General features: G+C 48.5%; 1 protein-coding gene across 1 annotated transcript in view; it reads left to right on the top strand.

The window, feature by feature from the left end:
* The first annotated feature begins 1,501 nt into the window (after positions 1 to 1,501).
* tspan4a (tetraspanin 4a) overlaps positions 1,502 to 24,861 on the top strand; it is a 215,376-nt gene continuing 192,016 nt past the window's right edge. The window contains exon 1 of the mRNA XM_038807349.1: positions 1,502 to 1,561. The gene's annotated coding sequence lies outside the window, so the exon portion shown is untranslated. The remainder of the gene's footprint in view (positions 1,562 to 24,861) is intronic.

Below are 24,861 nucleotides of genomic sequence, written 5' to 3'. Positions count from 1 at the left end.
GAAATCTCCAGACTACAGCAAAAGGAAACTCTCACCTGAACTCTGAATAGCGTTTCCCAGCCAACAGTCCAGCTGCCTTTTAGCCCGCCCTTGGATGAGAAAAGCGAAAAATCGGTTGGCGCTGAACTACCAATTGCAGGGGCAACAAAGAAACGCAGTCATTCGCCCTCTTCGTCGCCTTAACCGGCGGGTTGGTTGTCGACGAGCTGGCCGGCCGCTCCTGCGCCGCGTGCCCACCTGTCACCAGACCACGCGAGCGAGCTGGCCGGCCGCTCCTGCGCCGCGTGCCCGCCTGTCACTAGGCCGCGCGAGCGAGCTGGCCGGCCGCTCCTGCGCCGCGTGCCCACCTGTCACTAGGCCGCGCGAGCGAGCTGGCCGGCCGCTCCTGCGCCGCGTGCCCACCTGTCACCAGGCCGCGCGAGCGAGCTGGCCGGCCGCTCCTGCGCCGCGTGCTCACCTGTCACCAGGCCGCGCGAGCGGGCCGTGACGTCAGGGCGCGTGACCGTCTTCCCGCGTGACTTAACTTCACCGTGTCGGGCACGTCACGCGCCCGAAAGCAATGCCGACATTTCTGGCCAACGACCTTTCACTGACTGGTGCCACAAACAGGCTTCAAACAAGTGGAAGAGGGGATGGTGGGAAAGAAAGGGTAGCTCTGTGATGGTGTGGAGGGCAGGAGGGATTAAATGTGGTGCCAGGCCAAAGGGATGGGACTCAGAATGAAATAAAAGGTGTGTCTGGAAGAGCTGTGAATGGTCAAAACACGAGCAGCTGTTGCCTGAGAGCAAATAAACAACAACACGATAGAGACAAGAGAAATTAAAAAAACAGCCGGCAAAGAAAAAGGAATAAAAATGGGGGCGGAGCTCCTGATCGGAATTTGTTGAACTCGGTGTTGAGTCGGGAAGGTTGTAAACGGCTGGGCTATCGGATGAGCTGCGCTTCCTCATTGCTTGTTGTCAGCTCCATTGGAGCAGTGCGGTGGACTGGGGGCAGCAAGGTCACAAATGGAAATGATCAGCGACAAGGAAGGCGATCTGCACGTTTGCGGACCGAATGGAGATTTTCAACCAGCTATCTGGTCTCCCCAGTGTATTGCGCTGAGTGTAATGACAACACAGGCTGGATCCATCCAGAGGAAGGGAAAAAGACAGGCACATTTCTGAGGGAATCGGGATAAGGTTTTATTCAAAGATACAATGGCTGGGTTGCAGCACGAAAGGATGATTTGAATTTCACTCCCTTGAGAATGTTAACTATTCCAAATGGCTGGGCCTGTCAGGCATCTCTGGCAGCAGAGGAACTGATCCAGGAACAAGGAGCAGGGTTGTCCCAGGATTCCATGTGACATGTGGTGAGATGGCATATCCGGACCAAAATAGTTGGGGAATGTTCAGCAACATTCCATAGATCAGCCAGTGCCTAACCAGGAGTCAGGCCTAGTTCAGTGCGTTGGACAGAAGGGCGAGAGTGAGGAGACCGGGGAGCTAGGAGATGAAGGCCCACAACCCATCACTCGCAGTCTGGGACGGTCCTGTGCTGCTTCTCCATCCCAATCAAGGTACACCTTATCTGACAGAGTTAGTTAGTCTAGTTAGTCAATAAAACAACCTCCCATCAATAATAGCTGAGGCCCACACACACTCACAATTGCATGTTCACTGGGATGGGTTTAGTAGCAAAGAGCAGCAGTTCGAGGTAGTCAGAACAGTCAAGGGGAATAGATCTTGATGTAAATGTGTGTCAGTGTGAGGTGTGCGTGTCAGCATGCACCTGTGTGTTTGATTATGCACTTGTGTGTGTGTGTGTGTGAGCTTGTGTGTGTTTAAACATGCATTTCTATGTGTGAGCTTGTGTGTCTGAACATGCATTGTATGTGAGATTGTGTGTTTGAGCTTGTTTGTTTATGTGAACATGGCTGAGTGTGTGAACATGGCTGTGCCTGAGCTTGTGTGTGTGTGTGTGTGTGAACATGACTGAGCTTGTCATGACAGAGGATTAGATGGGGTGGACAGTGAGAGCCATTTTCCTCAGATGGTGATAGCTAGCACGAGGGGACATAGCTTTAAATTGAGGGGAGATATATATAGGACAGATGTCAGAGGTAAGTTCTTTACTCAGAGAATAGTACGGGTGTGGAATGCCCTGCCTGCAACTGTAGTGGACTCGCCAACATTAAGGGCATTTAAATGGTCATTGGATAAATATATGGATGATTACGGAATAATGTAGATGGGCTTTACATTAGTTTCACAGGTTGGCACAACATTGAGGGCCGAAGGGCCTGTACTGAGCTGTAATGTTCTATGTTCTGTTGTGTATGTGTGTGAACATGACTGTGTGTGTGAACATGCATTTGTGTGTGAGCTTGTGTGTGGACATGACTGTGTGAGAGCTTGTGTGTGTGAACATAACTTTGTGTGTGAGCTTGTGTGTGAACATGCATTTGTGTGTGTGAGCATGCATTTGTGTATGAGCTTGTGTGCCTGAACATACATTTGTAAGTGAGCTTGCATGTTCATGTAAACATAGTTGTGTGTGTGAACATGACTGTGCCTGAGCTTGTGTATGTGCGTGTGAACACAACTTTGTGTGTGTGAACATGCATTTGTGTGTGTGAGCTTGTGTGTGGATATGACTTTCCGTGTGTGAGCTTATGTTTGTGTGTGAGTTTGTGTTTGTGTGTGAACATGCCTCTGTGTGTGTGAACATGCCCTTGTGTGTGTGAACAAACATGACTTTGTGTGAACATGACTGTGTGTGTGTGAACATGACTGTGTGTGAACATGACTTTGTATGTGAACTTGCATGTTCATGTGAATATGGCAACATGGCTGCGTGTGTGAACACGACTGTGTCTGAGCTTGTGTGTGAACATGACTGTGTGTGTAAGCTTGTCTGTGAGCTTGTGTGTGAACATGCATTTGCATGTGAGAGTATCTTTAAGAAATGGATGTTTAAGCAATGTACCTTTAAGAAATGGAGCAGCTCATGTTACTGAAGTGATGTCAGAGGGTGGGGGGAGCTGAGCTCACTTCTGCTTATAGTTTCAGTTTGAGAGAGCAGCTGAAAAGTGCCTGGCTGGTTTGCTGAGAGCTGCATAAAGAAAAAGAGCTTGGGTATGTCTGTGTTTGCGGTGAGCTGGATTCTGCTGTGATCTCTGCCATGAAAGACTATTTCTGAATCATATGGGTGATTTAAACTCATAATAGTAATGTCTTTAACCTGATGTGTTTCTGTTGTTAAAGGTGAAATCTTTTGGAGTTTTGAAGGAACATTTTGAAGGATTATTTAGTGTTGTATTATTTCCGGGGTTATCTTTGAAGTAAGGGGGTGTTGAGTGATCCAATGTTTATTTAAAAGGTTAAGTTGAATTCATGGAATAGACATTGTTTTGTGTTTAAAAACCCACGTGCCCATAATTGTAATACCACACCTGGAGAACAAGCCGTGGGCTTCAAAGGCAACAATACATTAAAGGGAGAGGTTGGTTGAACTCCATGATATATTTTGGGGTTCTGAAAACGCCGCTCCCATAACAGTGTGAACATGACTTTGTGTGTGTGAACATGACTTTGTATGTGAGCTTGCATGTTCATGTGAACATGGCAACATGTCTGCGTGTGTGAACATGACTGTGTCTGAGCTTGTGTGTGTGTGAACATGACTGTGTGTGTGAGCTTGTCTGTGTGAGCTTGTGTGTGAGCATGGCTGTGGTGTGTGTGTGTGAGCTTGTGTGTGGACATGACTTTCTGTGTGAGCTTGTGTGTATGAGCATGACTATATGTGACCTTGTATGTGTGTGTGAACATGACTGAGCTTGTGTGTGTGTGTGTGCGTGAACATGGCTTGTGTGTGTGTTTGTGCGTGTGTACATGACTGTGTATGAGCTTGAGTGTATACATGGCTTTGTGTGTGTGAACATGACATTGTGTACGAGCTTGTGTGTGTAAACATGCCATTTTGTGTGAGCTTGTGCGTGTGAACATGGCTTTGAGTGTGTGAGCTTTTGTATATGAGCTTGTATGTGTATGAGCTTTCTGTGTGTGTGTCTAAACATGACTGTGAGCTTGTGTGTGTGTGAACATGACAGCTTTGTGTGGAGCTTGCGTGTGTGAGCATACACTTTGTGTGAGTCTTTGCGTGATTGTGAACATGACTGTGTGAGCTTGTGTATGGGTGTGTGAGAACACGACTTTTTGTGTGAGCTTGTATGTGAGTAAACAAGGCTTGTGTGTGTGTGTGTGTGACCATGACTTTGTGTGTGTGAGCTTGTGTGTGTACATGAGTTTGTGTGTGTGAGCTTGTGTGTGTGAACATGACTGTGTGTGAGCTTGTGTGTGTGAGCTTGTGTGTATGTGTGTGAACATAACATTGTGTGAGCTTGTGTGTGTGTGAACATAATGTGTGTGAACATGACATTGTGTGTGAGCTTGTGTTTGTGTATACATGACTGTATGTGAGCTTATTTGTGTGTGTAAACAGGACTGTGCGAGCTTGTGGACGTGTGAACATATGCTTGTGTGTGTGTGAGTCTGCGTGAGTGAGCATGTGTTTGTGTGCAAGCATACGTGTGTGAGCATGTGCGAATGTGTGTGTGAGTATATACTTGTGTGTGTATCTGGTGTGTGAGTATATGCTTGTGTCTGTGTATGCATGTGAGCATATACTTGTGTGCGCAATTGTAGTGTGTGTATGTGTTTGTGCATGTGCGAGTTCCTGTGTGTGTGTGTGTAGTGTGTGCAAGTGTGTTTTAAAAAAAATAAATTTAGAGTATCCAATTCATCTTTTTGACATTTGAGATAATGCGCAAACTCCACACGGACAGTGATCCAGGGTCGGGATCGAACCACTGGCAAGTGCGTGTGTTTGTTTGTGTGTGAGGGTGTAGATTGTGTGTGAGGGTGTAGATTGTGTGTGAGGGTGTAGATTGTGTGTGAGGGTGTAGATTGTGTGTGAGGGTGTAGATTGTGTATGAGTGCGTGTGTGAGTGCACATGGTGTACTGTCCTGAAGAGAGATACCAGCCTTATCTTTGATTTTTTGACCGTCTCAAGTGTGTTCCATCAGTTTAAATGACAAGCTCCCAGGCTGCGTTCACATATTGGATAAAGACTCTGTCAAATAAGTAACCCTGTGGCATCAGCATGCTGCTGTCTCAGATACCAGTCTGATTGACAATGGGAGCTTTACACATTCACTGTTGGGTTACTCATTCTCAACTGGAGTGAACTATTTCCTGCTCCATGCAGTTTGAGTTTGACTTCATGTCGTGATGGTTGTCCTTCTCAAACCGTTCAGGATGAAACAAGGAGGTTTCAAAATGGTGAAGGTGAATTTGTAAGGAAACATGCTGGCCCAGAATGATACAGAAGCTCCGCCATGTGAAGCGGAGCATGAACTCTGTCAGGATCATTTCCAAATGTCAAAGAGAGCTGGAAATTTATGCAAATCTTTCTCAGCAGCTTCAGTGGCCCAGGTCCAGCTGTTCAGCAGTGTTGTAAAATGCAGTAATTAAGTAAATTACATTCTCTGACCTTACCTTCAGTCTGTGATTGGCCAGTTACACCGATTGACATGTGGCTGTATTCTGTTCTGAACTCTGGGCATTTTACTTTTTCTCTCTCTCAGATAGTCATTCACATAATAAAAACAGAAAATGTTGGATAAACTGCAGGTCTGCCAGTATCGATACAGAGAGAAACAGAATTAATGTTTTGACTCCAATCACACTCTTCAAAACTGGAGGAGGTAGAAATGTTTGACACTGCTGAAAAGGGGGGGGGGGGGGGGGGGTGGGCGCAGTTGGTGCAAAACAGGAAGACAGGATTGAGAGGTTAAAGGGCAAAGATGTTGCGGAAAACATCTGGGGGACTGGTAAAATTCTAATTCAGGTTTTGCAGAAGACACCGAGTAATGTGCCCATCAAACACTCCCTGGACATGTACAGCACAGAGTTAGATGCAGAGTAAAGCTCCTTCCGACCTTTGCGACCCACGCAGGCCGACCTTCGCGACCCACGCCGGCCAACCTTTGCGACCCCATGCTGGCCGACCCTCCCGACCCATGCCAGCTGACCTTTGCGGCCCACGCTGGCCGATCTTCGCGGCCAAGGCCGGCTGACCTTCATGACCCACCATTTTCTCTTACCTTGTTTGCTGCTGACAAAATGGAGGAATCGCAATCGCGCCCAAAGAACGTGATATCAATGTTCGGGGGCGTGACCTAACCCTTCAGGCAGGAAGATTTTAAAAGAAATCTTCTGCGTCTCCGAATACGCAAATTTGCGGGCAACAGCCGCAGCAGCTGGCTTTTTTTTCAATAGGTTCGGGGGGGGGTGTGGTTTATTTGATAAAGTTTAACAGGAAAATAATGCAGAAACTGAAAATGTTTTCATCCTCTAGAAATTGGAGGTTCACCACATTTCACCTAAACATTACAATTAAAAATGTTAAAAAAAAGACATTTAAAGAACAATTAATTGATAAAGCTTCCAAATACGATCTGCAGGCACTTTGTTTTGGAATGTTTAAAAATCAAGATGAAAAAGTGACATCTCTTGGTTGAAGTTACAGCTGCGGTGAAACCTGATGTGCTAACAATTGCACACAAAGACACAAATCGGTACAAGAGAGGCTTTATTACCGTGAGATGTTATTCCTTCGACTGCAGCTGTAGAATGGCAGCTCAGGAGAACTCATGAATATTTATACTGCTCCCTGTGGGCGGAGCTAGCCGGCAGGGGCTTACCGGCAAACCTGTAATAGCAGGTACTGCTGTACATCCCCTAATACAGGCACACACATATATATAGAGTGGTGGATCACCACAAAACCATCGTTGGATCACTCACCATTCTTGGAGTAAGAGACTTCCACTTCATCAGCATCAAACTTCAGAAAGCAACCAATCACATAATTCTCCCCGAACGTTTTGCAACCGACTTTTAACAATGCCGGCTGCAAACGGCCTACAAAAAGGCTGTGACCAGATTTTTAAAAATGCGGCCGCACTGTGCATGCGTACCCGCTCATCCCGATGAGCGTGCATGCATGCGCATTGCGGCCGCATTTTTTAATATGTTCGTGGCCATTTTGAAGGCCGCTTGCAATCGGCATTATTAAAAGCCGGCTGTTGCACGTGGATTTGCGCTATCAGGAGCACCACGACGGTGGCTCCGCGACCCTCCCAACACCCGCCTCACAACCCACCCATGGTCGCAACCCCGACTTTGACAATGCCTGTTCTACACTGTCCCCATTAAACACTCCCAGGACAGGTACAGCACGCGTTAAATACAGAGTACAGCTCCCTCTACATCAAACACTCCATAAACGCTAACAGCAAGTATTTATTAGCTACCTGTAGCTATATACAAAGATATACCAAAGCGTGCAGGCATGTAGCTATCCCCATCCTAGGTCTTAACACATTTCTAGCCAACACCACACTGACGCTCGGCCTTCTTACTTCAGTGTGTGGGCAATTCAGTACTCACTCTCACTTTAACCCCCTATGTGCAAGACCAGACTCTGGGGTCAGCATGCTAAAGGAAGTAAGCACTGATGGAGGAGCAGTGAGTGCAGCATAAGGCTGTACATTCAATATTCCTTTTAGGTTACACAATTTTCATTTGCTTCTTGGTTTTGCACTATGTACACTGCAGTTTCAAAACTATTGGGGTGGTACAGTGGTTAGCACTGCTGCCCCACAGTGCCAGGGACCTGGGTTCAATTCCAGCCTTGGGTGACTATGTGGAGTTTACATGTTTTCCCTGTGTCTGCGTGGATTTGCTCTGGTTTCCAAAGATGTGCAGGTTAGTTGGATTGGCCATGATAAATTGTCCCTTAGTGTTCAGGGATGCGCATGTTAGGTTACGGGTATACTGCAGAGTGAGTAGATCGGTATAGACTCGATGAGCAGAATGGCCTCCTTCTGCACTGTAGGGATTCTATTTATTTTACACTTCAATTTAAATATATATATTTTATTCTCCTTTTTCACATTTTCATCCAAATTTAAACCCACCAACAATCAACAATAAATATAATGTCAAACTCCTGGTTATAAATCCCCTCCTCCCACCAATCTCCAAACAGCCCCCCACAATTTAAATACAAACATCAAAGAAAAGGAATCAGAAATCCACCATCCACCCATACATAGTAATCAAAAAATACTCCAAACTCCCAACCCCCCACACCCTAACCGCCCCCCAATGTTCAATGTCGTCCAATTCTTGAAAGTGCATAATGAACAAAGCCCATGAATTGTAGAACCCTTCAATGCTTCCCCTCAGCTCACACTTCACCTTCTCAAATGTTAAAAACTCCAACAGATCCACCGCCACGCCAGGGCACAGGGTGGAGAGACTGACCTCCACCTCAACAAGATCTGCCTTCGGGTGATCAGCGAGGCAAAGGCTACAACTGCCTCTGTATCCGCTTCCACCCCCGGCCAATCCGATACCCCGAATATGGCCTCCAGAGGACCCGGCTCAAGCCTCACATGTCCCCCCATCCCCTCACAAACATCCTTTACCCCCTTAAAGAGTCGGTTCATCCTCGCCTTTGTGAGGTGTGCCCTATGCACCACCTTCAGTTGCATCAGCCCCAACCTCGTGCACAAAGTTGAGGCATTCACCCTACAGAGTTTACACTTCAATTTTAATGCGGCATCAATTCTTATACGCTTCTGTTTTCTGCACCTTTCTCATTCCCTCACAGCTGAGGCCCTTTCTTGCAGATCACTGGTATCCTGGGTCCATGATTTAAATTTGCCACTCATAATGAAAGACTAACAAGTGCTGTCACCCATTAGAATGGTCCATATATGTACAATGCATTTAAAAACCCTGGGATCTGTGGCATGTCAAGCCAACATTTTACCAACATAAATTCTTATTGCCACATTTTGAATGGTCCCAGGGATGAGGAACTTTAGTGAAGTGGGGTGATTAGAAACTCGGATTGTTCTCCTTGGAGCTGAGAAAGTTAAGTTTAGATTTAATAGTGGGGTTGTATTAGTTAAGTAAATATGGAGAAACGTTTTTTATTGGCAATAATTTCACTCATGAAAGTATTCGTTAATTTCGGTAATTAACTAGGTTTACGGTAATTGACAATTGGAGCCAAGAGTGTCGCAAATTTGAAGGACCCAACAAACATCTGATCGCCAACTCTGCTGGCGGACAAGGGATTGAACTATTGAAGTATAAACACTGCTACCGAACCCCAAAAAATACAGAGAATTTTCCCCAAAAATGGCAAAGTTTCAGCTTCTGACTGAAAACCAATGTGTTTCTCCCCAGATCTTCTGACACTTTGTCAAAACAAAAGATGTTTTGCAGTCACTCTGGCAGGAAGAAGCTTCATATAGCTAGCAGGCCTTTTCAAATGTGAAAGTGAAGGTTCCCACCCCGATCACCAGTGACAGCATTGGAGCCTCAGTATCTCGCCACACCCCAACTACCACCATCGCCGGCATCCCCATAAAGTGTGGAACCACCCCAGGTACCTGACCACCTGTGGGGCTATACAGGGACCAATACCCCTAGCCCCACCCCTTGGAACTGCCCTGTCATGTACCTGACCACCTGGGGCAACACTTAGTCCACGCCTTCAGTCCCATCCCCTGAAACTGCCCTGCCATATACCTGACCACCTGTGAGGCTACACAGGGGTCCATGCGCCTAGCCCAGTCCCTGGCACTGCCCTGCCATATACCTGATCACCTGTGGAGCTACACTGGGGTCCACGCCCCTAGCCCCACCCCTTGGAACTGGCCACCTGTGGGGTTATACTACTGTCCACACCCCTAGCCCAGTCCTGGAACTACCCTGCCATGTACCTGACCACCTGGAGGCAACAGTGGCGTCCACGCCCCTGGTGTTTTCACCACGACTACTGAAGAACGCGCAGGTTATTTTGGAATTATATTTATCAGTAATTTGGCCACAACTTTAATTCTGTGAGCAGTTATAGTTACTTATCACAGAAAATATGTAATTACATCAGAGAAGGTACAGAGGATGTTTATCAGGACAACATTAAAAATAATTTGGTTTGTTAGCAATCATTCAAGGAGTAAATTTGCCATCCTTAGCAGCTCAAGCCTTATTATTCTTCCAATAAGGCCAACAGGCATTGACCTAGGCACCAGGAATAGCACACCCAATCCAGTCAACCCGACAAAGTCCTACACACTAACATCTGAGAGCTTGTGACAAAACATGGAGAGCTATTCCACAGCCTGACATTAGCATACACACTGAATCATACCTTAAAGATAATGTCCCAGCATACACACTGAATCATACCTTAAAGATAATGTCCCAGACACCACCAACACCATCCCTGGATATATCCTGTCCCACCGGCAGGAAAGACCCAGCAGATGTGGTGGCACAGTGACATACAACTCAAGGGAGTTGTCCTGTGCATCCTCAATATTGACTCCGGACCTCTTGAAATCTCATGATATCAGGCCAAACATAGACACCTATCCCCCTTGGCCAACTAATGAACCCTTCTGCAGGCAAACTCCCAGCTTCATACTGAGGAGACTCTCTGTGTGGCACTGCCATCATCGGAAATGGGATAAACTCCGGGCAGATCTAGCAGTCCAAATCTTGGCATCCATGAGGTGCTTTGGACCATCAGCAGCAGCAGAATTGTAGATATATATATGTGTGTGTATGTGAGTATGTGTGACTGTGTATGTTTGTAGTGTCTGTGCGTGTGTGGGTATGAGCATGTGTTTGTATGAGAGTGTGTGTACCTTTGTATGTGAGTGCGTGTGTCTTTGTGTGGAAGTATGTGTGGCGTTTGTGTGTGTATATGCCTGTGTATGTGTGTGCTGTGTGGTATCTATGTGTGGCTTTTGTGTGTGGGTGTGTGTACATATTGGTGTACGTGTGCATATGTGTTTGTGCACATGTGTGGTGTCTGTGTGTGGTGTCTGTGTGTCTGGTGTCTGTGTGGTTTTGTGTGTGTGGGTGTATATGTTGGTGTATGTGTGCGTATGCATGTGCATGTGTGGTGTCTGTGTGTTTGTTTGTCTGTGTGTGTGGGTTTGTGTATGTGAGTGTGGGGGTGTGTGAATATGGGTGTAGGTGTGAAGTGCGTCTGCAAGTGTGAAGAATGCGGCTGTGTGTGCGTATGCATGTGTCTGTGTGGAGGTGTCTCTATGTGTGGCATTTGTGTGCATGTGTCTGTGTGTGTGGGTTTGTGTGTGTGCATGTGGGGGGTGTGCATGTAGGCATGCATGTAGGCATGCATGTATGTCTGCGAGTGTGTGTGGTGTACGTGTAGCCTGTTTCCATGCTGTAAACCTCTATGACTCTATAATTACCTATATACAATATCAAAGCGTTGTGTTTGTCAAGCCGATTTCACTGGTGTGTTAACTGTCTCTATTTCCCTGATACTTTCCAGAGATAATTTCCAGAGACACAATGGCTCCTCTTGGCATTGTGGAGATCGTTAAGCATTATCGATTCTTTTACTGTTGCTGAAGCCTTGGAAAGATCTCACCTGGGGTGCATCTGTGTTAGTGCTGTCTGTGATGTGGTAATTTGTCGTATGTATCCACAGTGAGTGTGAATACTACAGCCAGGCTGTCTGTTTAGCCCTTCACATTCATTCCTCTCCTGCTGCAGCCCACACTCCCTGGGTACTTCCAACTACAATCCCCCGATTGCCCTTGGTCACACCTAAGGTAGCCATTAACAGGTATAAGTTGGTATCCGTGTACTCATTACACTAATTAAGATTCGACCGTGTGGATATTATTGTCGGTCCCCATGAATGCTCATGAATGCCTTTTGGTCATTGTTGAGGTCATGGGGGTAGCACGGTGTCGCAGTGAGTAGCACTGCTGCCTCACGGCGCCGAGGTCCCAGGTTCAATCCCAGCTCTGGGTCACTGTCCGTGTGGACTTTGCACATTCTCCCTGTGTTTGCATGGGTTTTGTCCCCACAATCCAAAGTGTGCAGGCTAGGTGGAATGACCACGCTAAATTGCCCCTTAATTGGAAAAAATGAATTGGGTAATCTAAATTTTTTTTAAAAAATTGTTGTACAGGAGCCTTCAGGTGGCCGGTCCTCCAGGTCCCGGAGTGTCCTAAACCTCCCTGCTGTAAGTATCAGCCGCTACCTTCTCGCTTTCCTGTACGCAGAGGGATGCCACTGGGATGTGCCGAGGGGCGGTCAGAGTCTTTCCCACTTTTTATTGCTGACAACACATAACCATTGCCCAAACCAACATTATGCCCGTGCCAGTGATCATCCCTAATTCTAATCACCTCCCACCGGTCTATTAAATTCCTGCTGACACTGGAACGAATATGTCCCACCTGGATGGCGGTCTGGAATGCTAGGTTCACCTGGATCCTCCCCATGCTTGTCTGTACCTTAGCGTGTCTGACATACTCCTGAGCAAGTTCTGTTGCTCTGTTCATGACCTGTTGGATTATATTGCCTGGTGTTTCATCAATATACAGGGAATCGTCCCACCAGGCCCAAAACAGGTAACCTGACATTGTTCCTGGGAGGTGAAATTCTCCCACTGTGAAAGAGTCTGTCACTTACAGGCAGAAGCTGTGACTGCTACCACAAGGTAGGACCCCCGAGATTATCTCTGTCTCTGGTGTGATAAAACTGAGTCGGTCCTACCTGCATGGCTTTAAAAGCTTCCTTCAAAGGCAGAACATCGACTGTTACCTTGCTGTTATTTGACAAGGGTTGAAGTTTCCCACAGGCACACACTATGTAATGTGCTGACTCCGAACAGCACTCTGCAGTGCTCATGTATGCCTATATATGCTATGTATTCCTTGGATCCAGTCTGGTAAACCAAACTCTCTTACATAGTTCCCAATGATTAAAATTTGTAACTGTAACATCCAAAGATTCCTTTGGATGCGTTCTCCTGTGGAACTCCCATAATAAACTTTATCCTTCCCTCTATTGGTCCGCCACCTCGTCTGGTGACCACAGGTTTGTGCCTGTCCCTGTGTATGTTGAGGAGGTTTACTTTATATCGGGAGGTGAATAAGTGCCGCGGATAGTCCTGAATCTCAAGTCCTCAGTGTCAGCCCGGATACTATCAATCGAATCTCTAGCAAAGTTCTCACAGGATCTTCCCTTTGATTGTGCTCTGGTAGTGTTAATTATACCCGCAAATACTTCGTCCAAGGCCTGCAAGAGCCCTTCTCCTTGTAGATTTATGGCAGTCAGTGCATACTCAGTCCTGTATGTCCCATTTTGTAGCCCTTTTCCGACTTCCACGGCTACCCAGGTGACATAACTATTTATTTCAGCTAGATGCACTGAATTCATTACTGAGTTTGCGCTGCCAAATCACCCTCCAATGTCTCCTAAATTACTTCTTTTATTTTGCCTGCTTACCCTTGACTGAGGAGTTATTATGTAATTATAATAATCTATAGACTCCTGTAGTCTGATGTTTGACCACTTGATGGTCCTGGGATGATTGTGTGTAGAACCTCTAATAACCCTGATATGTTATACGTTATTTCTGAAGATACCATTGTAACATCATGTAATAGGGTTTGAGGTTTCTCAATCCTAACTAGTCCATCCAGGGGGAGTTCAACCAATTGGGGCACCAGGTAGGCTTTTGATATCAACGCGTACTAAGGTTATAACACCTAACATCACTCCATCCGAGTCTATCTACTACATGGGTACAGCATTCCTTGTTTCCGGGGACCCAATTAATTTTTTCCAATTAAGGGGCAATTTAGCATGGCCAATCCACCTACCCTGCACATCTTTTTGGGTTTTGGGGACGAAAACCAACGCAAACACAGGGAGAATGTGCAAAGTCCACACGGACAGTGACCCAGAGCCAGGATCGAACCTGGGACCTCAGCGCCATGAGGCAACAATGCTAACCACTGCACCACCGTGCTGTCACTGTGGGTATAGTATTCCTGACAGTACTGACCTCCCAAGGCCAGGTTCCCACACAAAAGAAGGGCGATTGGCCTATCCTGCCGTTAGATTTAAATATGGATCGAATATCCATACTCCTTTTGGTTCCGTTATGTTACACGTATAAACCCACATACCCAACCCGTGTGTGCATCATAAATCCCCTTGATAACCAAGCGTCCCTCCGAATCCTTTTCTTTTTGAGTCCCAACTTGAAGGTGCGGTGAACCAGTGTCCCTTTCGGAATCCCTGAAGGAAACGCCATCCAGTGGGTTGTTGATTCCCACAACTCGGTGCCCAAACTGAGGCAGCCTCCAGCCGCGAGTGCTGCCGCCTCTGACCCATACCCTCAGGGCCGCCACCACCACCGGGCTTGCGGAGTACCTGGCCGAAGAACGGCAGAGGCGAAGTTAATAGTGCCCTTCAACTAGTGCCCTTACATTCCTAAAGAAGACCACCAAATAGGTAAGCTGCCCCTCTTGTTCCCGCACCGTCTCCTCCACCTTCTGGATTGCCTGGCTCTGGGTCTCCAGCCTCAGTCCCACAGGATCGATCCCCGCTCCCAGTGGGTCTGTCACCTTCACCAGGTCCTCCAGAGCCTCCCTTCTCTGCTGACAACCTTTTGTTTAGAAAGTCAACCAGCTGCTCCGTCGACCATTGGGCTGGTAGGACCAACCCATTCCTCTCCGCCATCTTTCCCTGTGTAACACAAAGAGTTTCTTGCTTTTGCAACTCCTATCTTCTAAATCTACTTCTGGTCCACAAATCCATTCACCAGTGGAGTAAAGTCTTCCTCCGATACTCCGACACCCATTTCCTTCTCTCTTTCCCAATCTTTAATTCTCTGCATATCTACCACCACCCCCTTTAGGCTATGCAGCTGCTCAGCTAGGTGTCTGATAAAATTGAACACCCTTTTCCTTGCGTTGCGAACCTCTGTGCCCCTGTCACTACATCCTCGGGAAGCGCCATGGCCCTCCCTGTCACTACATCCTCGGGAAGCGCCATGGCCCTCCCTGTCACTACATCCTCGGGAAGCGCCATGGCCCTCCCTGTCACTACATCCTCGGGAAGCGCCATGGCTCTCCCTGTCACTATATCCTCGGGAAGCGCCATGGCCCTCCCTGTCATTAGATCCTCGGGAAGCGCCATGAGTCTCCCTGTCACTACATCCTCGGGAAGCGCCATGGCCCTCCCAGTCATTAGATCCTCAGGAAGCCCCATGACTCTCCCTGTCACTACATCCTCGGGAAGCGCCATGGCCCTCCCTGTCATTAGATCCTCAGGAAGCGCCATGACTCTCCCAGTCATTACATCCTCGGGAAGCGCCATGACTCTCCCTGTCATTAGATCCTCGGGAAGCGCCATGACTCTCCCTGTCACTACATCCTCGGGAAGCGCCATGGCCCTCCCAGTCACTACATCCTCGGGAAGCGCCATGGCTCTCCCTGTCACTACATCCTCGGGAAGCGCCATGGCCCTCCCAGTCATTAGATCCTCGGGAAGCGCCATGGCCCTCCCAGTCATTAGATCCTCGGGAAGCGCCATGAGTCTCCCTGTCACTACATCCTCGGGAAGCGTCATGGCGCTCCCAGTCATTACATTCTCGGGAAGCGCCATGGCCCTCCCAGTCACTACATCCTCGGGAAGCGCCATGGCCCTCCCTGTCACTACATCCTCGGGAAGCGCCATGGCCCTCCCAGTCATTAGATCCTCGGGAAGCGCCATGACTCTCCCTGTCACTACATCCTCGGGAAGCGCCATGGCCCTCCCTGTCACTACATCCTCGGGAAGCGCCATGACTCTCTCTGTCACTACATCCTCGGGAAGCGCCGATTAGCTCAAAGGGCATCAGTCCCGTCCCTCTATACGGGGTGGCTTGTATCTTCATTAATATAGCGGGTAAGACCATTGCCCTAACCTGTCCGGTCTCCACTAAGGCCTTTGTCAGGCTGTTTTTACGAGTTCTGTTCTTCTTTTCTATCATACCCGAACTTTGCGGGTGGTATGGAATGTGAAATCGCTGTCTGATTCTCAGCACGGCACAAGCCTGCTTCATTACTCTCCCTGTAACTGAGTGCCCTGGTCTGAATCTAGCTATAGTGGGACACCCCACCGTGGTATTACTTCCTCCACGAGTATCCTGGCAACGGTTCCGGCTGAGAAGTCCCAGCAGGGGAATGCCTCCAGCCACCGGGTGAATCTCTCTATCAGTACCACACAGTACCTCTTGTTCTGTGACTGTGGGAATAGTCCGGTAAAGTCCATCTGTATTGTTCCCAAGGCCCTGCGGTCTGTTTTTTAAAAAAAAATTTAGAGTGCCCAATTAGTTTTTTTCAATTAAGGGGCAATTTAGCGTGGCCAACCCACCTACCCTGCACATCTTTAGGTTGTGGGGGTGAAACTCACGCAAACATGGGGAGAATGTGCAAACTCCACACGGACAGTGTCCGAGAGCCGGGATCGAACCTGGGACCTCGGCGGCGTGAGGCAGCAGTGCTAATCCACTGCACCACTCGTGCTGCCCATTTAATCTGGGTTAATACCTCAGTCTTATCTTGGGAGTCTTCCCAGGCTCACATTGGGCACAGACTATACATTGCTGGCAGTGTCTGGCGATCTCTCTCCCCATACATTTTCCCACCAACATCTGCTCATTTGCTTATTCGTTTTGTCTCCCCCGATGTTTGCTATCCCTGATAAACTTTTAATGAGGTTTGTTTTGTGAGGGCCACGAAGAATCCAGCACGAGTTTTCAGGATACAAAGAAATAACATTTATTTACAAATTAACATATATATACAACAGCAGCAACAACTTCTCTTGCTGCCAACTCCTCTTTGGTTCCAAACTGGCCAGCTCTATCCATGCAGGGAGTCTGCTAATGATTTCTCCGCCCCCCTCATTGGGGAAGCTCATACTCCCACAGGATTGTGGGATTGTCATTAGTCCCCAGCCAATGGTAAGCAGGCAGGTTATAACAGTTTGCCTTATACATTGTGGTGCTACTATATGCCCGCCCTTTCTCCAAATGGCTGAATCTTTTCCAGCCCCTTCTCACTCCCATCCCTCTATTTTATGTCCTTCTGCTGCTAGTTGCATCTCCCCTACGCTATCCAAATCTTGCTCATATGCAGCAACTGGCTTCACTTCTTCTTCCTGCACCTCCGGGCTTTGCTCTGTAAGAGCTTTAGCTGTCCTGTCTGCGTAATCATTGCCTCGCTGCTGTCGTGTCTGTATCCTTTTCTGGGCACTTATCTTAATTACTGCAGCTTCTGCTGGTGCTTTAGCTGCTTCTACCAATTCCCTTATGTGATTTTAATGTTGCACATGTCCCCCTGAGGAGATTGTGTACCCCCTTAGAGCCGAAGCTATCACAAAATCGTGTTTATTCCAAAAGCTTACTGGCTATCGGTGTATATGTCCACCCTCTTTCCCGCAGCTAATTGCAATGCTTTAGTGGGGCTATTAGTTCTGCTATTTGAGCTGACTTTGTTCCGGGGATCTGGCTCCCTCACAGTACAGCGCCTGTTCTATCCACTACCATCCATGCTGTGCGTCGGACCCCCCTCATGGTATTTCCTAGATCCATCCATATAGTTCCAATACGTCCTATCCTTCCAATGGTTCTTCTGCTCTCCCGTCACTCTTGCCTTCATCAATCTCCTCTAAACAACTGTGTTCCGTACCTTCTCCAACTAGCACGGATGCAGGGTTGAGGGCTGAGTCTTTCACTATCTGTGTCCACTTATCCGCTGGGAGTAGCACACTCTCCCACTTGGTTCAGCGGCTGTCTGAAACTGCCCTTAATTTTCCTGCTTCTAGTAGTTGCACTATGGAGTGAGGAGAGTGGAGTATGATAGGTTCCAAAAGCGTTACTGGTTCTGATGCCTCTACTGCCCACATGGCATAATCCAATGCCTGTGCATACTGGTGTAGCCCTGCCACTACAGGACTCCTTCTCACTGAGTAATACGGCACTGGCCGCATCTGATCCCCATGTTTCTGGCTCACTACTGCTGTGTAGTGCCCCCACCCCTGTTCTTGCAATCGCTAAGTGAGTTCTGAGTAATTTTCCACAAAGCTCCTGAATAACCCTAGCGCTTGCCTAGGTTGACTAGTTTTGAATGGGCCTGAGAGGTGTGAAAGGTGGAGGGATGGGATCGATACTGGGAGAGGTGTTTTCAAGAGGAAGTGGATGGGGGGTTCTGGAAGGGGGACAACGGCAACAAAGGGACAGGGCAGGTCAGGCCCTGTAGGCAGGACCTGGGGTTATGATCAGGAGGGGCTGGGTGAGTCAGCTATTCTATTCTCAGTCCGATAGTGGGGCTCAGGCGGGGTGGCGGGTGGTAGCCGTGTTGTTGGGCAAGAGGGTGAGATTTCAGATGAAGAAGGTGGTAGCAGACCGGGGGACAGGTACATGATTGTGACAGGGGCGTTGGATGGGACGTTGATGGCACTGATGAGCATCGATGGCCCCAACTGGGATGATGTATGGTTTGCGAAGAGGGTGCTGGGTGCCACCCCGGACCTGGACACGCATGGGTTAATAGTAATTAACCCATTAGTTAATAGTTTGGATTAAGGTGCAAGAGCCGAGGATGGACAAGTCGCAGCCGCGCTCGCTGGCCTAGTCGGAGGTGGGGGGGGGGGGGGGGCAAAGGTGCTGACTGGGCTCATGAGAGAGACAGGGGTGTGGAGTGGACCCATGGAGGTTCCTGCACCCGAGGGAACGGGAGTATTCGTTTTTCTCCCCGGTGCATATTGTGATGGGGAAAGTATTATTGGCTGGAGTCAAGGGGTCAGAGTATTTAGCGATAGCGATTTCAGACCTTGCGCCGCATTGGGTGGATGTGGTTTTGGACAAGGAGGTGGCTCAGAGGCCAGGATGGAGAATGGACGTGGGGTTGTTTTGGGTCCGGAATGTTTGGGATAAAATTGGGAAGGTGATTGAGGAATATGTGGGATTTAATTGTACAGGGGAAATTTCATAGGCGGTGTTTTGGGCGCCTCTGAAAGCAGTAGTGAGGGGGGAGGTGATCTCGTTTAAGGCTATGTGGACAAGGAAGAGAGGGAGGAGCATCAAAAGTTGATAAAGGAGATGTTGGAGATGGATAGAAGTATGTGCGGGACTTGGATCCAGCCCTCCTGGACAGGAGGAAGCAGCTTTAGGGAAACGTTTAATCGGTTGTCCACAGGGCAGGCGATGTGCCAGTTGAGCCAGCTTCAGAGGGCGACGATGGCGAGGGAGATATGCCAGGTACGGGGTATGTCAGGAAATTTAATGGTGGCCCTGGAGCCGATTAATAAGGTTTTTGAAGACTTTTACGAGAAGTTGTATAGGTCGGAGCCGCCGGGAGAGGAGAGAGAGATGAGGCAAGTTCCAGGACGGGTTGGAACATCCGAGGTTGGGGGAGGAAGATACGGGAGGGCTAGAGGGGCCGGTGGGGGAGCAGGAGGTAAAAGAGGCAATCGGGAGAATGCAGTCAGGAAGGCAGCAGGGCCGGAAGTGTTCCCAGTGGAGTATTATAAGGAGTTTAAGGACAAGTTGGTGCCGCTGATGGTGGGAATGTTTGAGGAGGCGATAGGTAGGAGGGGTTTTGCCGCCGACTTTGGGACAGGCATCGATTTCCCTGTTGTTAAAAAAGGACAAGGTGGTATGTGGGTCATACATGCCTATATCCCTATTAACTGTGGATGCCAAGATACTGAAAATGAAATGAAAATGAAAAATCGCTTATTGTCACGAGTAGGCTTCAATGAAGTTACTGTGAAAAGCCCCTAATCGCCACATTCCGGCGCCTGGTCAGGGAGGCTGGTACGGGAATTGAACCATGCTGCTGGCCTGCCTTGGTCTGCTTTAAAAGCCAGTAATTTAGCCCAGTGTGCTAAACCAGCCCCTGTCTGGCAAAAGTGCTGGCAGCAAGGGTGGAGGGGTGCCTCCCGAAGCTAGTGGGAGAGGATAAGGCAGAGTTTGTGAAGAGAAGGCAGCTGTTCTCGAATGTTAGAAGGTTGATGAATGTGATCATGTCACCGATGGATTGGAAGGAGACGGAGGTGGTTGTGGCACTGGATGTGAAGAAGGTGTTTGATCAGGTAGAGTGGGGTTATTTGATGGTGGTATTGGAAAGATTTGGGATCGGTGAGGTTCACGGTGTGGGTATGGCTGCTGTATCGGGAGCCGATGGCGAGTGTTCGCACGAACAACATGAGTTTGGGGTATTTTGCTCTGCACCGGAGCACTAGACAGGGGGTCATATGTCCCCCCTGTTGTTTACATTGGCTATAGAGCCGCTGGCCATCGCTCTAAGGACCTCCAGGTTGTGGAGGGGGATAATGAGAGGGGGGAAGCATAGGGTATCTTTGTACGCTGATGATTTGCTACCGTACTGCTCAGAGCCGAGTACATCGGCGGGGAATATAATGGGGCTGCTCCAAAGATTCAGGTCGTTATCGGGTATAAATTGAACCTCGGTAAGAGCGAGTATTTTATGGTGTCTCAACCAGGAGTGGAGGCGGGGGTAGGGGTGCTGCCATTTTTCTAGGCAACCCATTTAGGTAATTCAGAGTGCAGGTGGCAGATGATTGGAGAGGGCACCCAAGGTATAATCTTACCAGTTTGGTGCGGAGGGTGAAGACCGATTTGGCAAGGTGGGACAACTTCCCTATGTCGTTGGCAAGCTGCGTGCAGGCAATTAAAATGAATGTGTTGCTGCAATTTCTGTTTCTATTTCAGTGCCTGCCGGTCTTTCTACGTAAATCTTTTATCAAGGAGGTGGACAAGTTGGTCACCACGTTTATTTGGGAGGGGGGGAAGGTAGCCAGGATTAAGAAGGCGATCCTGTAGAGAGGCCAATAGGCGGGGTCCTGGGCCTCCCAACCCTCTTATATTATTACTGGCGGCAAATGCGGAGAAGGTGCGGGGCTGGGTCGAAGTGGGTGAGGGGTAGTCTCGGTGGGTTAAGTTGGAGGAGGACTCGTGTCGGGGATCAGGGTTGAGGACGCTGGCAACGTTGCTCCCGATGGCCCCGGGCAAGTATTCGGTGAGCCCGGTGGTGGTGGCAACTTTGAAGATCTGGAGGCAGCTTTGACAGCACTTTAAGCTGGGGGCCGGGTCGGGGGCAGGGGCGGGGGGAGGGATGCCGATTAGGGGGATCACAGTTCGAGCCAGGAGGCTGGCTGCAAGGTTTCGGAGGTGGGAGGAGAGGGGGATCAGGGCAGTGAAGGATCTATTCCTGGGGGGTTTTCCTGGATTTGTGAGTTTGGAGGAGCTGGGAGAGAAGTACATGTTGGTGCAGGAGGAAGAGTTTACCTACAAGTCTGAGATTTTGCGAGGAAAGATTTCCCGATAGCGCCGGCCCCCTCGTTGTTGGACGTGGTACTGTTGGTGCAGGGGGGTTAGAGAGAGGGGTGGTATCGGCGATCTATGGGAGGATTCTGCAGGAGGTTAGGGGGTTCATTGAGGGGATTAAGTCTAAGTGGGAGGAAGAACCAAAGGAGGAGGGTCTGTGGTGTGAGGTGCTGCGAAGGGTGAATGCCTTAACCTCATGAGTGAGGTTGGGGCTGCTACAATTGAAGGTCGTGTATAGGGTGCATCTCAGAAAAGCAAGGCTGAGCCGGCTCTTCGAGGGGGTGAAGGATCTCTGTGAGAAATGTGGGAGGGGCCCCGCCAACCCTGTGCATATGTTTTGGTCCTGCCCGAAGCTGGAAACGTATCGGTGGGAGGTCTTTAACATTAACTTGGGGGGTGCTGCATATGGATTTGGAGCCGGGTCCCCTAGAGGCCATTTTCAAGGTGTCGGAACGGCCTGAGTTGTAGACGTTTTAGCCTTCGCCTCACTGATTGCTCGTAGGCAGGTCCTTGAGGTGGATGTCAGCTTCTCTGCCCTGTGCTTTGACGTGGCAGGAGGACCTGCTGGAATTTTTGACTCTGGAGAAGATGAAGTTTGAGTTAAGGATGGGGCGAAGGAGGGGTTCTATAATTCATGGAATTTGTTTATCATACACTTAGGGGAGTTGGTTACCATTGAACATTAAGGGCGTGTTGTTTGTTTGATTTTTGTTTTTAACTTACAAGTCAATGTTCTGGGTTGCTTTTGGTGGGGTTGCTTTGTTGTTGTTTCTGTGTTATTTTTCTGGCTGTATGGTGAAAATTATGAAAATATGACAATTAAAAATATTTTTAAAAAAGGAAGGCAAATGCAATGTTAGCATTCATGTCAAGAGGGCTAGAATACAAGAGCAGGATGTACTGCTGAGGATGTATAAGGCCCTGGTCAGACCCCATTTGGAGTATTGTGAGCAGTTTTGGCCCCCGTATCTAAGGAAGGATGTGCTGCTCTTGGAGAGAGTCCAGAGGAGGTTCACAAGAATGATCCGTGGAATGAAGGACTCACCATATGAGGTGCGGTTGAGGACACTGGGTCTGTGCTCAATAGAGTTTGGAAAGATGAGGGGGAATCTTATTGAAACTTACAGAATATTTAGAGACCTAGATAGCTTGGACTTGGAAGGGATGTTTCCATTAGTAGGAAAAACTAGAACCCAAGGGCACAGTCTCAGACTAAAGGGATGTTCCTTTAAAATAGAGATGAGGAAGAATTTCTTCAACCAGAGGGTGGTGAATCTGTGGAAGTCATTGCTGCAGAAGGCTGTGGAGGCCAAATCACTGAGTGAATTTAAGACAGAGATAGATAGGTTCTTGATTAATAAGGGGATCAGGGGTTATGGGGAGAAGGCAGGAGAATGGGGATGAGAAACATATCAGCCATGATTGAATGGCGGAACAGACTTGATGGGCCAAATGGCCTAGTTCTGCTCCTCTGTCTTATGGTCTTACTTATGTGTGTATTGTCTGTATGTGTGTGCGTGTGTGTGACTGTGTGTATCTATGTGTATGTGTGTGTGTCTATGTGTGTGTGTCTGTGTGGTTTGTGTCTATATGTGTGTGTCTGTGTCGCTGTGTGTGTGTGAGTGTGGTGTGGGTGTTTGTGGTGTGTGTCTATGTGGTGTGTGTGTCTGTGTGTTTGTGTGGTCTGTGTGTCTGTGTGGTGTGTGTGTCGCTGTGTGGTGTTTGTGATGTGTGTGTCTATGTCTGTGTGTGGTGTATGTCTATATGTGCGTGTGTGTGTCTATGTGTCTGTATGAGTGTGTGTGTGTACGTGTGTGTGTGTCTGTGAGTGTGTGTGTCTGTGTGTGTGTGTTAAATTACTCTAATTTATGTTTCAATTATTTACGTGTAGTAGATTTTTATTAAATGTAATTCAGATTGTTTTATTTCAGTTCGCTGTATCCCTTTAGATCTAATTAATTACTTTGATGGTTTTGATATTTACTGTTGCTGCTTGGTTTAAAGTAGTTAGAACCTCCTTCTCCCTCTGTGCAGATTCCCCATTCAGGCTGGATTCCCACTGTCACTCGGTTGAATAGATATTGCCAGCTCTGTGTCCACAGCTGGATGGTAAAGTGACCATATTTCAGCTGAACTAGATCAGCTTTGATTAGGATTGGGATTTGGTTTGTGCAATTTTGGACCGAAGCAGTTTACATCCCTATGACATTTTTGCTTCGCATCTGTGCCAGTTCCATCCCATGATGCACAACTTTATATATAATGAATGGAATGTGTGAAAAATAGATAACTGGTTTATGTTGGAGCGTGATTAGGATTTCATGAGCTTTCAGAGGAGATCTTTGTGAGCACAAACTGATATATCCATATTGTGGAGCGACTCCCCAGCTATATATCTACAATCCCACATATATCACATGGAATAATTTGCCCTATATATCTACACTCATATGGAATGATTCACACTGTACATCTATATGCACACATTTAACCTATGGAATTATTATCACTTTAGATGTTCATGCACTCTGAAGTTGTATGGAGCTGTCATCTTTTGAAAAAAATGACCACAAGGAGATTTACTTCCAAATCTCGTATTGAAAGCAGAGTGTATTCACATAAATTAAAAGGAGTTCTGAGATCATAGGCAGTTCACGAACTAATGAGCTAGCTTTCATGTGAATTTGAAGAGTGTAAATAATAAAAGATTTGTTACCTTGTCTCTGTACTCTATAAATACCTTGCTGCTTGGATTGGGAGATCTGTGGTCAAAGGCAGTGGGCGCGATTCTCCGCACCCCACGCCAGGGGGGAGAATCGCGGGAGGGCCGGGCGAATCACGACACGCCACCCTGGCACCCCCCGCGATTCTCCCACCCCCCCCAAAATGGCGTGTCGCGAGTTTGGACAGGCCGCTCGGAGAATCGCCACTTGCCGTTTCTCACGGCGACCGGCGATTCTCCGGCCCGGATGGGCCGAGTGGCCTGCCGAACCCGACCGGTTCACGCCGGTGCCATCCACACCTGGTCGCTGTCGGCGTAAACAGCGCGCTACCTCTGTGTTTGGGGCCTGTGGGGGGCGGAGCGAGGATCGAGCACTACGGGCGTGCTCATGAGATGTCTGGCCCGCGATCGGTGCTCACCGATCATCGGGCCGGCGTCACTAAAAGACGCACTCTTTTCCCTCCGCAGCCCCGCAAGATCAAGCCGCCATGTCTTGCGGGGCAGCGGCGGGGAAGACGGCAACCGCGAATGCGCGGGTTGGCACCGGCCAACCTGAGCATGCGCGGCTGACGTCACTTATACGCCGCCGGCCGGGTCATTTCCGGCGCGCCACTTTGACGCAAGCGTCAAGGCCCGGCGCCCGAGATTCACGCACCGCCGCTCCTAGCCCCCCGGGGGGGGGGGGGGGGGGGGGTGGAGAATAGGGGGCGGGGAGCGGCCTCCGACGCCGGAGTGAAACACTCCGGGTTTCACTCCGGCATCGGCTGTTTGTCTCCCTTTGGGAGAATCGTGGCCAGTCTTTTTGGTTCATTTCCCTTTCTGGCTGTGCACA

The sequence above is a fragment of the Scyliorhinus canicula genome, chromosome 9 (assembly GCF_902713615.1).
Source record: "Scyliorhinus canicula chromosome 9, sScyCan1.1, whole genome shotgun sequence".
Lineage (NCBI taxonomy): Eukaryota > Metazoa > Chordata > Chondrichthyes > Carcharhiniformes > Scyliorhinidae > Scyliorhinus > Scyliorhinus canicula.
This window is presented reverse-complemented; position numbering and strand designations above follow the sequence as displayed.